Raw genomic sequence first — 17,209 nt, 5'->3', positions numbered from 1 at the left:
TCCATCGCGCGTGGGTTCGAACTGTCGTCTGCTCTTTCAAACTTGGCTGCTTTTTGTCGTCAGCTCGTTCAAACGACAGCGGCCCGTAAACCAAATGTTGACCCGGTAATTGCGATAAGAACTAAGTACAGGCCTCAAAACACTCTTGAAGGTTGGTTGGGGTAAGTCGCTAAGGTGTAAACAGATACAAGAAGTTGTTGATCATTGTTACCAGTGGCCATCACCGACTTGTAATGCCCGATTCTACTTGCGGTTTTCAGTATCGATGTCCACCATCTCTGCTACGGTCCACGCTTTTGCAGTCCGAGCGACGTCGCGACTGAAAATAGCGAGCAGAATCTCATCGTGGGAGTCAGGCTTTAACGCCCATTCTGCGGCGTCCACGTGAAATGAATCGCCGCACGTCACATTATTCACGCAAAATTTTGCCTCGATAGTTTTGCTGAAGCCGCTCAAGTAGTCAGACATTGTTAGGAGGACGTAGAATCAACAATTCCAACGCGAAAAAGAACACATGGGACTCCCACCGACGCCGACAACAACGCAATTCAATGGTTTGTTTATGGGCGACGGCGGGCTTCCTGCCCACCATCCACCGCGCATGCGCGGCGCCGGTGGCGTCCGCTAGGGGCGCTCCGGTTTGTTTGTAAACATGAGTTGGTGTATAGTACGTGACCAGTGGCGGCTCCGGCATGTGCCAACTACAAATGCGCTTCGCGTCGTAAATATAACTCTTAAAATATTTTTTGTTGGTTGTAAATTCATTTCACGGCCTCCTGTTCCCGTCCAAGCTGTAATAAAAAAAATTGTTTTTGTCCTTTGCATGTTACCTTTAAACAACCCATAGCAAATTAAAGTCTCAACATCGGCAGAAAAAACAAAAAAAACTTGGAGGGACGTTTAAGGTTTAAGGGACTGTGCCGCGCTATTGTGTAGGAAAGTTTCTCACTTTACACCAGCTTCCTGGCACTAGTGGTACCCAAAAGTACTTAAACGCAACGACACTGACCAAGAAGCTTCGTTGCGCTGGAATTTCAACGATAAAAGTGAACCTTTTCTTTCAGGCTTTCTTTCGCAAAACTTTATGACGCAGTTGTGGGGATAATGCCAACAATGCGATCCCCAGGAGTGCGTCATCGAGCTTTGCGATCCCCGCTGCGAAGATCTTTAAATGCTGCTCACACAGTGGAAACGAAGACTGCATAGGCATTTGATTTTGGGCCGTGGCAGTCAGTGCCTCGACACGCATTCCTGCAGTTGCTCGTGCAGAATCGCTGGAATGACGGAGATAGCGCGTGGAACTCAGCGCGCACCGTGTGCACTGCCAACCTCGACGCGTGGCTATGTTAAAAACATTGGGGCATATGCATCTCTCCATAAAAGCGTTTGAGGGTGCGTTCATTGCTGTGCTTGTGTTTTATGCGGACACACTTTCTGGCTGGCCGCAATAGACCATTTGCTATATTACCCAAGCATCAAGGAGAATGCAGGGATTGGAGTTCCATGCGCCACACGCGCACGCCTTCACCCGTATGTAATATTCGAAATAAAGAACCGCAATAAGGCGTTGACCACTGATCTCTACTGTAGTAGGCTGGATCGCGGACCGCGGCCTCGGCAGCTGGGGCCTAGTGTCGCCACCGGCGGCCATTGATTGACACCAGCCAATGCATGGGACTCTATGGGAAGAAGGAGAAGAAGTGCCGTTTCTCCCTTTTCTAAGCTGTTGTCGGCACTGACACTTTGTGGATGCTTTTCGATAAGCCCGCCAAATAGATTGCGTACAAGCATTAAAACTGACAACCCTCGCTGTTCTTATAAATAAATATTTTGTGGTCGAGAGTGACTCTGCTGATGTGCAGCTCAATGAGACGAGAGTTAGCTAGAGTTACCGCGGAGTCGGTGGCGGTTTCGTTGAGTTGTGTTTAGCAGACGACAAGCTCGAAGACCTTGCTACGCGGAATGCGCTCACTCCCGGAAAGCCGCTGTCGAGATGAAACTTCCTTGTCATTCACCAACTTTTGAGCTTCCGCGAGGACGGTCTCATTGACAGCAAATTCCGTTGTTTACTCCACTACGAGAGCAAGCTTGCCAGCTCAGCCGTAGGTGCTCCCGTACGTTTTTTTTTTTTTTTTTTAATCGGTGCTCGAACGTTTGACAAATACCGATTCAATCTCCAAACACCCGACATGAGGATCGCAGCGCACCATAAAATACTCGCCTCCGAGCACAGAGTACATGCTTCAATATGCTTACTTTTGTTCGTCTCTCCCATAGACTTGCGTGTATTGCCTGGTGTCAAGCAATGGTCGCCGGTGGCGACACCGACGGGCTCCCGATCCGCGATCCAGCCTACTACAATAGAGATCAGTGGCGTTGACGAATGCGCGTGCAAAATACACTTTGTTTTAGGTATTTGCTTTAGAAAAGTTACTACTGCTGAGGCCAGCACGTGCGGCACGTGGAACACCAATCCCTGCATTATCCTTGATGCTTGGGTAATATAGCAATAGGTGCACAGCGCGCGAGCGCTGGCTGGACTGACGTATACTTCGTTTCAGCTTAGCTTCAGACGCAGCTGATGCTGCAAGCGCGAGCTCCGGGCTTTCAGCACCCCTGTGAAGCACGCGCGCTTGTGGAGTGCAAGCATTGTTCAGGGCCACATGCTCACGCTTGTAGCTTCGGCCTCGCTGTCACTTAAAGTGAAACGGACGGTATTGGTGGCGAGATGTTTTGGTGGCACTTTCCTATGGTTACCTCTCGTGACATCATTACTTTGTGAACAACAAGTTTGATGTAGTTTGTAAAGAGCATAATGGAAGCTTGAAGTCATAGCACTCTCATACCAGGACTGCAAACACCGTCAAAATGGAAGTTCTTACATTACTCTTATTTCCGTCGATGGGAGACCGTTTGCTGACCTCATAGTCAGCATTCAGCCTATCGTGGAAGACCGACCACAGCGACGCTTTCGATCGCTCACGCCGCCAATAGCACGTGTGAACTGTGATTTTTGTAAACAGTGGAAACGTCTATAGTCGGCTCCAAGTCTCATGGGCACTTTCCCTGGCTGCGAGTTGAGAATCTAAACGGTGTTCGCGTTTCTTGGTTTTTCCTGCGACTTCCATTTACTAAAATAAAAAAAAAAAAAAAAAACAAGCAACAACGTGCATTTCATAGGTCATAAATGTCAAGGAATATTTCTAAGCTGTATTTATTCAATGTAGGAAAATTGTTGCATCGCCCCTTTAAGAGTGGAAGGCAATAGCGTTATTGGGCTTGTTCGCAAAGCCTTTTCACCCGCGCTCGTTCCCAAGCCGCAGAAACGTGCTTGCGTGATCTAGTTGGTAGGGCCACGTGTCACGTGATGTCACACGTGAATGTTGTGGGTTTTTTTAACTTCCCGCGCGAGATCATGTGTCGTGACGTCATGACTCAATCGACCCGCTAAACATAGTGAAAAACATTTCCTCCAAATGTAAAGAAAAAATTTCCCGCCTTTCCTGCCAAACTTAGCGGGAAATTTAGCCCTCGTGGCATCACCAGGTGCATGCCGGGATTTTTCGGTCCCACCGACGCTGACGCCGACGCGTGATTTTCTGGGACACGAGCTCCTGAGCACTATCGCGTTAAAATAGGACAAAAAAAAAAAAAAGAACACAACATATTGCTACAGCGAGGATAGGCACCAAACTTATAAGAGAGAATTAGCTTTTACAATTTAGAATGGCTACCTTCGATCTTGTGCTAAGGAACAGACATTTCCCGCATGTATTTTGACGTTTTGTTTATAGCTAATTACTGGAGATTAAATACAAGCCTTAGAATAAAATACCTAAAACAACGAAAGAACAAATTTTGTCTGCGCGCTGTTACAACTCTCGTGCCATTGAAATAAATGCCTGAGTTTGCTAAATATGTAAGTACGTTTCAATCACCGAAACAGGCATAATCTTCAAAGTTCCATCATTCCATTAATCTAAGCATCCACATCTTCGCCAGTGCGTGATACTACCAGCTGTTTTGTAGTTACACTTTAAACACTGACGAAAATAGGCTTTTTAAAAGGTGCATCGTTTTGATATGGTGTACATAAGAAAACGAAGATGCCGCTAGGATATGATGATCTTAAAAAATTGCCAACCAAAAGTGCAATAGAGTAGCCAAAAGTGCAATAGAGTAGCCACTTGTAGCCATTAAAACCAAGAAGAAATAAACACGGTTGTTTTTAATGTTAATAAGAACTTAAAAATAGTAACCAGAGTCCCGACAACGTTGCCCGAAGATACCTTTCGAGCAAAGTAGTGGTTTCCTTACCCCACAAAAGCGTTGCTCTAATGTAGGCGGTAAATACTACCATTCATCGAAAACTTGACTTGAAACTTGAAAGAAGCAATACGTCGAGAAAGTGAGGGCGAGGAGGAGACGAGAGCGCGCAGTGACGTCAGAACGCCGAGCTCTGATTGAACCGATTAGTGGGTAGACCTAAAGCTAGGTGTCTTTGGCTGTAGCGCACTCTCGTCGGACGCGTTAGAACGCGGAACGCGGGCGTCCGGTGTTTGGCTCCATCATTCGAGCGCGCTCGACGAGTGCAGTGGAGACAAAGGCAGCTTAGCTCTAGGTCTACCCACTAATCAGACCAATCAGAACTCGGTGTTCGAATGCCGCCGCGCGCTCTCGACTCCTTCTTCCTCTGTTTCTCGGCGCATTGGCTTCCGCTCTTTAAGGGAAGAGTGTAAACCTTTTTTCGATGTTCGATACAAACAATCGCTCCTTGCTTCTCTTTTCTAGCAAAAGGAGAAATATGAAAGAGCCGGTTTTCTTCATTTCTTACACTCGGCGTACAAAAGATGCTTCATTGACGTCCACATCTAAAAATCTTAGACCTGAGATCAAACCAAAAATCCGGTAGGTAAGCATGGGAACAACGCAAATTGAATTGAAAGCTACCCTCGTGAGAAATGGGGAAAGTGGTAGGAGAAAGTCGGGCGAGTTGGTGAATTATCTTATAAGATAAAGCAGCGCAAAAACGAGACAAAAATAAAACAAAAAACAATGTAGGCAGGGCTGAGTCTGTTCCTAATAAAAAAACAATACACGCAGTGCTGTTTTGCCTAAAAAGAAAGCGGTAGCTTGCCGGTTGTTGATTGAAAGGGTCCATACTATATACGCAAGAAAGGGCAAGTTGTGCACTGGAATGCCTCTGGAACGCGCTAAAATAGGAGTATTATTGAGGAGCCCGAAAATTCATATTAGGAGACCTGCGCCCGTTCGGACAAGTTCGAAAACCCGAGCCCAAATCAGCCGAGTTTAGTCAATAGCACCGAGGAGACAAGGCTTCCGCATGACGTCATTCTTAGTGGATTCCGCCGCGAGCGGCAAGCACGCCGAAGCTGGACGAGAGACGCCGCAGGGTGAAAGACGCGTCCCTCTTGGCGTCACCAGCTACTAGCGTCGCATACGCTATGAGACGCTGCACCACGCGCTCGCAGCGACGCCGAGGCACTAGTGGTGACGTTTTGGGTAGAGGAAAGGCATCCGACTTGTCTCCTACATCCGTCTTCACCTCAAGACAAAAGTAAGTTTTGCGCATTGTTGATAGGCGGCGCGAACTACTTCTTACGGTGTTTGGTTATCGGTGGAAAATCCCATGGTTTTGACGTTTGGAACGTGTACGTCGTAATAAGACCACATATATCTAATCTCAAATGTACCCGCATATATCTTGATTCTCTGCATAAAGGGGGAAATCAGTAACGCTTTGCGAGAAGCCGGACTCTTTTTTTTTACTACGGTTCTTGAGGTGAAAACGGGTACAGGAGTATTGGTTGAGTTTTAATGAGAGTGAAGGTGAGTCCTATCCTAACTTGGGCCCGGCCGATTCACTGCGAATTCCATAGTGCTCGAGCACGTCTGGGATCCCGACGACCCGATCTTGCTAAATGTGAAAATACATGTGAGTGTGACTTTGGGTTAACTATCTGTAGCATCTTTAAACATATAAAAAAAGTTCCAGAAAAGCATGCACTTTTAACGCGCATTCATTCGACGACTAACGTGCCGCGGATCATTACGTTTCATACAAAGCTTGCTCTGACAACGTGCTTGCGTCATACGCCCCAATAAAACACCTTTGCGTATCCAGTTCTTCAATACACGAGGGCAGCCAGTTTTGAGCTTAGTTAAGATGATAAGGTTACATCTGAGAATGCGACAAGTGCACTGCGTAGAGACATTGATCATCGAAGTGCACTGCACGTCTTCCTTTCGCAAGTCGAAGCTTTTACGCCTAGTCGTATGTTACGCGATATTATTCTTTCAATAACTCTGTCTCGGTGTGCATTGCTTCTTTAGCGAAAATAAAACTAGAAATTAAAAGTTGTGTCAAAGTTATTTAACTAGGCAGGGTCGTGCCTCAAAGTTCCGGTGCAGTTAACTTTTAGGTAAAACTTGACGACAGCCTTTCTGTGGAATTTCGAGTCGATCGTAATACTTCATCTTCCTCTCTAAGATCAGTCCAGGCAAAAGAAGGCACTCGTAATTCGGGAATATTCAAGTTACAAGAGTACGCGCGCAAGCTATACACGCATTATCAAAGTACATTTGCTGTAATGTAAATTGAAATCAAACTTCATCGTACTTTATGTACGTTTAAATTACTTACGGCACTTTTTCGAAACCGCGATCCCGTGGAGCATACATACGATTTGAATTTATGCGCTTCCATCCTCCACGAAGAGCCGTAGAAACTACACACTTATAAGTACTTGCAAGTGTACTGCACAGTGGTGCAACCATGACACCAATCATTGGGTTTATTTTTACTCATTCAGTCAATGAGGAACGAGATGTTTGTTGTGCTACAATCGTAAAGCAATTCCAATAAAAGGTGGTTAACTTTTTTTTTTATACTGAGACGGTTCGACCATTAAAATGCGCATTACGCTATTACTTTAATTGGGTGAACTGATTAAAACATGACCAATAATTAATGTTCTAATTACACCTCCAGACTGTAGACACTGATGGGAACCCTTGACAATGTAGCTACTAATTTGATATAAAATTGTTGGTGTGGTTCTTCCTGACCTTTCTTCTGGAGATATTGTGACACCGAGTTGGGACTGAACGAAATTATTTCAAAAGAACATTGCACTTCTCACTCTAATCACTCGCCGAAAGAAAACGTACCACGGCATTTTGATTTTGGATAGCATACGCCACTCCAAGGATCCAAACAAGGTTGTCGCGAAAGAGAACACTCGAAAAGAACACACTCGCGCAGCACACGGCACTCTTAATCCTATCGAAATTCTGACTACAATCCTAATTACGTCTAATAATCTGTCTCAGCTCTACGGGTGGGCTCAAAACTCCCGGAGATGACGGCGCTTAGAGGCGGTTTATTTTTCCCGGTGCAATTTATCACCATTGCTTTGAGTCTATTCGTGTTCGGTCACCGACCGCTGGAAAAGTGTTGCCCTTCCAAAAAATGTTTCTTTGGACTGTCTTCAGCAACGTTTTAATCAACACTTTGCTTTGTGAGGGTCATTACTTGAACTCTTACGAAAGACTTTTCAGAGGACTGTAATGTTTGGGCATGCGTTATTGCTTGAATTGCATTCCTGGCCAGAATAGAATAGGTATATGAAATCAATGAGCAGATTCTGGAAGATTGACTACTGCGGAATACATAATAAATAAATTAATGATGTTACGAATGAATGACCGAAACAAAATGTTTTACCCCAGATGAATGTTCCATTATTAATTTCTTTTAAAAAGGAAGCCAGAGTCCTAAACCTTTATATCTCAAAAGTGAGCGTACTGATCTACACTAGACAGATGTTTGCGTGTGAAAATATCTTGGTCGCTTTGTCGGTTAGAGCAGTTCGAAATACAGTACCTGTTATTTTGGACGAGAAGGACTTTATTGTATCTCTAATGTGTATTTTTCCCTTTAGTCTCTATTTTTCGCTACAGTGTTCTCGTCGATCTCTACTGCGTACTTGCATTAACGTTACTATAGATTAACTCAGTTACGGAACTCCCATCCCCGAGGGTGTACTCCCTTCACTCCCTTTAGTACGCCTTCCGCCGTTTAAAGCGCTATCTAGATTTTTGTTTTAAAACTATGTGTTCTATGGATGGATGAATGGATGAAGGATGGCTGCTCCTTTTGAATCCCGCGGTGACTTGCGCCACCTAGTACTGTGAAACATCGTCTTGGTGCTGTGCTTCGAAACAGATGTGTTCCATAGAATACGCGGCACTTGCCGTAGCAACCGCTGTCCTAAACCGGCGGCACATCGAGCAACTGGAGGCCAGCCGTGGGGGGACAGGGTGGGGGGTACTACTCTATGGAACGCCACTGAGCAGCAGTATGCGAATGTCACGTGATACCCGGAATGTGACGATGCCGGGTTTGTTTACATCGCGGTCGCAATAGCGGTACTGCGTGATGGCTGACTTTTGGAGGCAGCAAGGTGGCTCGTTACTGTTCTGTAACCGGTGGAACAACGTACGCGACCGAAAGGGGTTTAAATTAAATGTAAGTGATTTGGCGAGCGACGAGACAAGCGACGGTGACCCGCTTCGCTGTCACTCGGTCAGTCACGCTCCAAGGCAAGGCGCACGAAAGCGACGGGAGGAAGCGGCTGGAGCAAGCGACGGGAGCAATGCCATGAGCGACGCTTTCTAGAAATCCAAAAACCGAGCGACGCGACGAGCGACAGTGAGGAATTCCCGTCGCGCTGACTCTCACCGCTGACGCCGTCGCTCGTATCGTCGCTCGCTAAATTGCTTACATGTTGTTCAGCCTTAAATTTCCATCGCGCATACCGTTCGCTGGTTTCATCGGTTTAACTGGTTAAACAAAGACCCGTGATTGATGTTTCGAGCTCACTGCGGGGAACTAGATATGCGGGAATATTGGCGACTGTACACTATATTGTGCATGCCTATTCGCATACGATGCAGACGGGTCATCAATCAGTTGCCTTATTTTAACCAATGCAACCAATGGAATCGGTTAGATATTTCGGCGGCCAAAACGCTTCGAGCCCTTTTGGCTGCTGATGATAATCGATTTTTACAAAATTGTTACCATGCACTAAACATACACTCCTGAGAATGGATACAAAATATCTCATCAAAATAAACATTATCTTTGAAGAAAACAAATTGGGAAGTTCACGCGTACACCTCCGAAACGCTGTCTGCCGCGCTACTGGCAACAACGAGAAGCGGCGCTCGTGACGTCAGCGACAGTATCCAAAAGCGATCGACGATCCCTTGTCCACGGCAATGTGCGTTGTTGTTAGAGTTGCGACCAGAGTCTGCGTTTGTTGTTTTGCGGATTGTGTCTGATTTAGGCGATTGACAGAATGCGATGGAGGGTGAGGAGAATCAGTGATGCTGCTGCATTTCTTCAACGACATCTCATCGGTTTCCTACCGACTCTGCGACGGAAGTGTTTCCAGCAGTTCGACGCAAACGCTGGCTCCTAGCGTTCGCGTCGTGCTAAACAGTTCGCACCGTGCTAGCAAACCAAACATTTTATACCGTTCTGCTTCTGAAGCGACATATAGGTCCACATGTCGACGGATCGCGAAGGCAGCCGTCACGCTCTTAAAAAAAAAACCTAGTAGTATTTACTAGGTAAAAGCTAGTAGCCGCTTGTCACATATGTTACAAGGCACCTAGTAATTTTAGGTGGTAACGGTCAAGCTAGTAACGGTTACTAGGTCAAGAAGCTAATAACTGTTACTAGCCTCAAAGTAGAATCCATGTATTTTACTACTTCTAGCTAGTAACTAGGGCTACCTCCCGACGGAAGACCGGAAACACAACTAGTCACGTGATTTCAGGTGAAAAATAAAAAAATAAAAGGTGTGGGGTTATGCCACTTACCACCAGGTGGCATGCGCAACAAAAATTGAAACTGGAAATGAGTAATCCAGGTAGCGCTAGTCACCGTCTAATTGAACGTACACACAAAAAAAACCCCGATTATTCATAGTTTATTTTAATTGTCCCACATTTGCTCCCACTTGACACACTGCAGTCACACAAACACGCGCTTAGTTAATCACTCAAATCGCTAATTTACGGGCGGGGCAATGGGGATCGAACCCAGGAGGTTCCCAGCGCAAGCTTCCGAGCGGAGACGCTTTAGCCCACTCGGACACTTCCTTTTTTATTTCTTTGTATTGCCAGGCATTATTCATTCACAAAATACACTTCAGAAGCACTTGTAAAAAAAGTCAACCTGACCTACGACAGACGCACATTAATTAACATGATCTTAAAGTGACCAGTTCGTCTAGGACTGGCAACAAATCAGGCCCATCTCCCAAAACGTTATACACTTCTCTAATCTGACTAATGCTCTGAGTAAAATAGTGACATACTGGTCGAGATTCTACATCAGCATGCCGCACTGCCATGCGGATCTTCCAGATACTGTGTAAGCCAATAACCATAAGTAAATCATACGGTACAGAATTTGGAGCAACAGGCAGAAAACGTATCCCGTGTGCGCTTAAAGGAAGTTCCTTTTTCAGAGTTCGCTGCAGTACATCCCAGTAGAACACCGCGTCCCAACAATCTAAAAACACATGCTCTATCGACTCGGGCCTTTTGCACAAGATAAAGTTCACAGTCCAGGGAACAAATATGCCCTTTTCGTCCAGCCATGTTTTCACCGGAAGTGCTCCGCTCTGAAGTTGAAAGGAAAAGGTTTTCATTGTGGCCGGGACCAGCATTTTCTTACCGCGACGAAGTACATCCTGTCCAGAAGTCACGCTGTAAATAGCTCGATACAAAGGGGTTAGGAATGACGTTTCTATCAGATTTCTTTTAACTCGCGTTCGAGAGACAGTGCTCAGATATTCCAAAGAGAAGCGCGTGGTTAAAAACTTGTATGCACCGACGACTTCCTTCAAATGAGCACTCAGTGGTCCCGTAGCACCGTCACTGGATGAAACGATGAAATTGGGTAAGACACCCGACAATTGAACCTGAAGAACAGTACGCAGACAGGGATCTTCTTGATCACGTAGGAAAAGAAAACGGTTAACAATTTGGCGTAAGAAAAGGTGCGATAAAGAAAGACCACCATGCCGTACGAGCCTAAACAAATTCATTCGGCTGACGCGCTCCCAGCTGAACGCCCACACATATTGCCACCCGCAGAGCCGAGAAGGCAACGCTCGGTCACGGTCTTCTAGAAGATTCCCGGTCATTCTCGCAGCAGACGTAACTTTCCTTCTGCTTTGTTATTCTCGAAAGTGCCAGTTCATCCTCGCCCCAAGCGCGCGACGCTCGAACCTTCTTTGCCGAACTTTCGAGATAGTGACGCAGGGTAGATAAGCGGCTCCCGCGACCTTGTCGAGTCAGTCCCAGTCTCGCTAGCGCTCTGTAGTGCCGCCGAACCGCCGCCCGCTTTTCCGCTACCTCGAAGCTCCTTCGGTATTTATTTTTGGTTGGCACAAGTTCGCCCATTAAATCTTTATTTTCAGCTCACTGTTTGGCTTTTCGTCACCTTCATTCGTGACATTTCTGGTGGAGGTGCGGGGTACAAAACCCGTGCAGCGTACCCCTAGAAGAACTCGGTCAACAAGCCCCATTTCCCGACGACCTTCCGTTGAAGGCTCAGAGCATCGTGCCAGCCGCCGTCTTCAAGGGCAAGCTCCTGAACTCGGACCCCCGCCGCGGAAATCAAAGAAGAAGACCGCGACGATGACCGCTCCGCCCGTCGTTGTCCTGCCCGTCGCCCCCCGATCGCCGACAACTTTCCATGGCGAAATTTATGAAGACGTCGAGGACTGGATCCTTCACTATGAGCGCGTCGCCCGCCACAACGGATGGAACGCCGAGCAGCGCCTCCAGAACCTCTACTTCTCGCTGGAAGGCACCGCGAGGCACTGGTTCGAAAACCACGAGGCTTCGCTTACATCGTGGGATATCTGCGCTGCCGAGTTGAGGCGAACATTCTCGAACCAACACCGGCGACAGAATGCGGAGGACCTGCTCCAGACGCGGACACAAGCCCCCGACGAAAGCGTGACAAGCTACGTTGAAGACGTGCTACGACTCTGTACACGCGCCGACCCTCAAGCCACCGAGGAGAAGAAGTTGCGCTTCCTCATGAGGGGCGTCAAGAGTGAAATCTTCGGTGGCCTTGTCCGCAGCCCCCCGACGACGGTAGATGGCTTCGTGGCCGAGGCAACCAACATCGAGCGAGCGCTGTTGGCCAGAGCTGTGCACTATTAACGACGCACCGGTGTGTCAACGGTTCCGGCTGTCTCACCACCTCGCTCCGATGTCAATAGTATCGGCATCGAACACCTGCGGCAGATAATCCGCGACGTCGTTCGAGAAGAAATCAGGAAGGTTCTGCCCACTGCCGATCGCCCTGCCTCGCTTTCTATGGCGGAAGTAGTGCGGGAGGAGGTGCAGCGAGCCTTCCAGCAGGAGGCTCCCGTCGACCTGCCACCACCGGAACAACCAACGGTGAGCTACGCCGCCATGGCTCGACGACCGCCAGTTCCTGCCCGTCAACCTCCTGCGCCGCAACGACGAGACACACCAGCACCGCCGTACCTCCGACGTCTCGACGACCGACCTCAGTGCGTCCGGCGAGAACAACCGGCGCCCAGGAAGACTGACGTGTGGCGGACGGCTGATCGACGCCCCCTGTGCTACCACTGTGGTGAAGCAGACCACATCTACCGACGATGCCCCTACCGACAGCTGGGCTTACGAGGGTTTGCGCCCAACGACCCTCGACCACGTCTTGGAGAGCGACCTCGGGACATCGAAGACTACCTCCGCCGCTCTTCATCTCCTGAGTCGTCTCGCCGCCGAGGATTCCGTTCACCATCTCCCCGACGCTCGCCATCGCCCTTCCGCCGGTCCCGCCGAGAAAGCCTGTCCCCCTTGCCTCGCCGGGAAAACTGAGTGCGGCAATACCGGGAGGTGGTATTGCCGGTGACGAACGACGCCAATATCCTCCACTAACGTCGGAGGGCTCCCACACTAGCGACGAAACGGATAGGAGCGAGGCTTCTGTGACGGTGTCGAATAACCTCGACGTTACCATCGACGGCCACGACGCGAAGGCACTCGTCGACACAGGAGCAGACTATTCCGTTTTAAGTGGGAAGCTCTCTCGCCGCCTTCGGAAAGTGATGACGCCGTGGGATGGCCCGAAAATGCGAACCGCCGGCGGACATCTCATCACACCAGTGGGAAGGTGTACTGCGCGCGTGGACATCTATGGAGAGTCTTGCCCCGTCAAATTCGTCGTCCTCAAAGACTGTTAGAGAGACGTCATCCTTGGCATGGACTTCCTTTGTGAGTACGGTGCCGTGATCGACCTTTGAGCAAACAGGTTGACGCTGCGAAAGCCCGTGCTACCTCCGGAGGAATCCAAAACGTCGCCAGCCGCCGTCCGAGTCATTGCGGACCACGTGAACCTGCCGCCACGGTCGAGTGTTCTTGTGCCCGTCGTTACCGACGCAGTTGCCAGCGGGAAAGTCCTTTTGGAAGGCAACGTCCAACTGCTTCTCGGAAGAGGAATAGGCGTCGCAAGGGGCGTAGCAGAGCTGCAGGATGGACGTTGTGTGGTCCTCGCGACGAACTTTCGACCGGAGGCGCAGCATCTCACGAAAGGTGCCACTATAGGACACGTCGAGGAACTCCGGGCCGACGCCGAAATCGCCGCGATCTCTGACGAGCCCTCGCCATGTCAGCCGTCCAGTACTGTGCCGCCACAGCTCGACGTTAACCCCAAGCTCAGCGCCACGGAACGACGACAGCTCGGAGACCTCCTCGCCGAGTTCGGCGACTGCTTTGCGACGACGTCGAGGGTGCGCCAGACAACAGTTGCGAAACACCGCATCATTACCAACGAGGACGCGCTCCCTGTGCCTCGGCCGCCGTACCGGGTCTCCCCAAAGGAACGAGAGGCCATTCATGAACAAGTACAGGAGGTGCTCAACGACGACATCATTCAGCCTTCGAGCAGCCCGTGGGCCTCTCCAGTTGTGCTGGTAAAGAAGAAAGACGGAACGCTTCGATTCTGCGTTGACTACCGGCGGCTCAACGCGGTCACGAAGAAAGATGTGTTTCCGCTCCCCCGCATCGACGACACGCTGGACCGGCTGCGCCACTCCCGATACTTTTCGTCGATGGACCTTAAGAGTGGCTACTGGCAGATCGAAGTCGACGAACGGGACCGAGAAAAGACTGCCTTCGTCACGCCCGACGGACTGTTTGAGTTCAAGGTGATGCCCTTCGGACTGTGCACGGCGCCGGCAACGTTCCAACGTGTCATGGACACCGTCCTGGCAGGCCTCAAGTGGCAGAGCTGTCTCGTTTACCTCGATGACGTCGTGGTATTCTCGGCCAACTTCGACGAGCATTTGCGACGCCTTCGGGCCGTTTTAGAGGCAATCAGGACCGCAGGACTCACCCTCAAGCCGACGAAGTGCCGGTTCGCCTACGGCGAACTGAAGTTCCTGGGCCACGTGGTGAGCAACGAAGGTGTAAGTCCTGACCCTGAGAAGACTCGCGCCGTAGCGGCCTTTCCACCGCCTACCGACAAAACTGCCGTCCGAAGATTCCTTGGGCTTTGCGCATACTACCGGCGATTCGTTCAGGATTTCGCCAAGCTTTCTGCGCCGCTAACGCACCTTACGAAGGACACCGTGAACTTCGACTGGGGTGAAGAACAACAACAGGCATTCGACGAACTAAAGCGACGGCTCCAGTCACCACCGATTCTCGGCCACTTCGACCAATCAGCCGATTTGCGTTAAAATCATCTGGTGGGCTAGTTGGCTAAACATAATGAGAAAAATTAGCGCAAATACAAGGAAGGAAGAACGTTAGGACAGGAAAGAGCGCTACTTACAACTGGCTTTAATTATAAGGTGAAAAAAGAAAAAGAAAACAAAACCCGGAGAGGGGAACAAAGTACTGACAAAAAAGAAGTGATACAGAGAGCGAAATTAATTAAGGTGAAAATACAAAATAAAATAATAAAATAATAAAATAGAATAAAATAAATTAAAGGCAGATCTGCAGAATCGCATCGGCAAATGCGCAGGCAGCAGCACTAGCAGCACACACACGAGACACCGGCAAACCCTTTGCGAGCATGAAGAGGCGAACTGCTGCCGGTGACCATCCCTCAGATCTAGTGGTCACACATGAGTCCCTTGCAGTAGCCGCACACACACACACACGGGACACCGGCAAATTCTTCCAGCATGAAGCCAGCATGAAGTGGCGACACTGTTGCCGGTAACCAAGCAGCAGGACGCAAATATCAGGGGCACGTGTCGAGGTATCTCAGCTCTTTCTCTGAAAGGAAGACTGACGTGGCACTAACACATTTGCTTTCTTCTTTCTTGATCTTGTACGCTTCATAGATTTCTCTAGCTCTTTTGTCATTGAGATGTTTTAACACCTTCGTCTGATTAAACAAAGGGGTACAATGACAGTCACGAACATGCACCGCAAGATGTCCAGATGGAGAGGCTTTCAGTGAGAGGTCATGCATGCTCTCTCAATCTAACATTGATGCAGCGACCCGACTGCCCCACATAGACCTTTCCACAGGAAAAAGGTACTTCATAAACGACATGACTCTTACAGTCCACGTACTTATGTTGGTGTCTTGTTTGGCATTGAACATTTTCTTCTTTTGTGTTGTTTATTCTTGGGAAAAGTTTTTTGAGCTTGTCCGGTGCTGAAAGTGCTACCTGTACATCATACTTGGAGGCTACTCTCTTGACATTGTGTGCCAAGCAATGGATATATGGAACAATAGCAGGACGCCGTGTCTTTTCTGATTTTCGTTGTCTTTTCTGTGACGTGAGCAGACGTTCTGCAACATCAAATAAGATTGAGTCAGGAAAACCTGAACACCTCAGTCGGTGAACTTGAGCTTCAAAGCTCTCCCCCGCTGAATGCAGACATGACTTTTTAAGAGCCGTGCTGAAGCATCCAGTGACAATAGCTCTCTTGATGAGTTTAGAATGAGCAGAGTCATACGGTAAAAGTCGTTTCTTGGAGCGTGGGGAATACATCCAACAGGTGTGGTCTTGCAGGAACGACAGTCTCAAATCCAGAAACTGGAGGGTGGCATTCTCCGGTGATTCATCAGTGAACTTAAGACCCTCTGCTTGCTCGATGAAGGTGGATCGTATGTGGCTCAAAAACTGCTTCTCGTTGCTAACAGGTCGTTGTTTAAGGAGGACAAGGTAATCGTCCACGTAGCGAAAAATGTGTGAGACATGTGCGTCAGTGAACCTGTCGGCTATAGCCCTATCACATTTGGCCAGAAAAATGTCGCAGAGGACAGGCGCCACGCACGACCCTATGCATATACCTTTCTTTTGCAGGTAAAATGCATCATTGAACGTGACAATTGTGGCTGACAAGTAGAACTTCAGTAGTTCTAAAAAAGATTCGACCTGAACGCCACATTGATTCTGAAAGGAGATGGTCCCGTTTTCTTCGATGGATTCCCTTACGGCTGTGAAGAGCTTGACGTGCGGAATGGAGTAGAACAAGTCTTCAACATCCAGGGAAAACCCATAGCGAACAGACGTCTTGTTTTGCTGCAGATATTGAACCAGCACATCAGAATTTGAAATCAAAAAAGGGTCATTCAGTGGAAGGGTAGACAGATGACGGAGGAGGAATCGTGACATATTGGCCTGCCACGATCCTTTTTCTGTTACAATGACTCGGAAAGGACATCCTAGCTTGTGCGTTTTTGCAGTAAAAAACATGTCCAGTTGGTCTTTTTTTGATTTGTCTACCCTTCCACTGAATGACCCTTTTTTGATTTCAAATTCTGATGTGCTGGTTCAATATCTGCAGCAAAACAAGACGTCTGTTCGCTATGGGTTTTCCCTGGATGTTGAAGACTTGTTCTACTCCATTCCGCACGTCAAGCTCTTCACAGCCGTAAGGGAATCCATCGAAGAAAACGGGACCATCTCCTTTCAGAATCAATGTGGCGTTCAGGTCGAATCTTTTTTAGAACTACTGAAGTTCTACTTGTCAGCCACAATTGTCACGTTCAATGATGCATTTTACCTGCAAAAGAAAGGTATATGCATAGGGTCGTGCGTGGCGCCTGTCCTCTGCGACATTTTTCTGGCCAAATGTGATAGGGCTATAGCCGACA

Source organism: Ixodes scapularis, unplaced genomic scaffold (genome assembly GCF_016920785.2).
Source record: "Ixodes scapularis isolate PalLabHiFi unplaced genomic scaffold, ASM1692078v2 PGA_scaffold15__6_contigs__length_5221840, whole genome shotgun sequence".
Lineage (NCBI taxonomy): Eukaryota > Metazoa > Arthropoda > Arachnida > Ixodida > Ixodidae > Ixodes > Ixodes scapularis.
The sequence above is the reverse complement of the archived record's forward strand: the minus strand, read 5'-3'. Positions refer to the sequence as shown.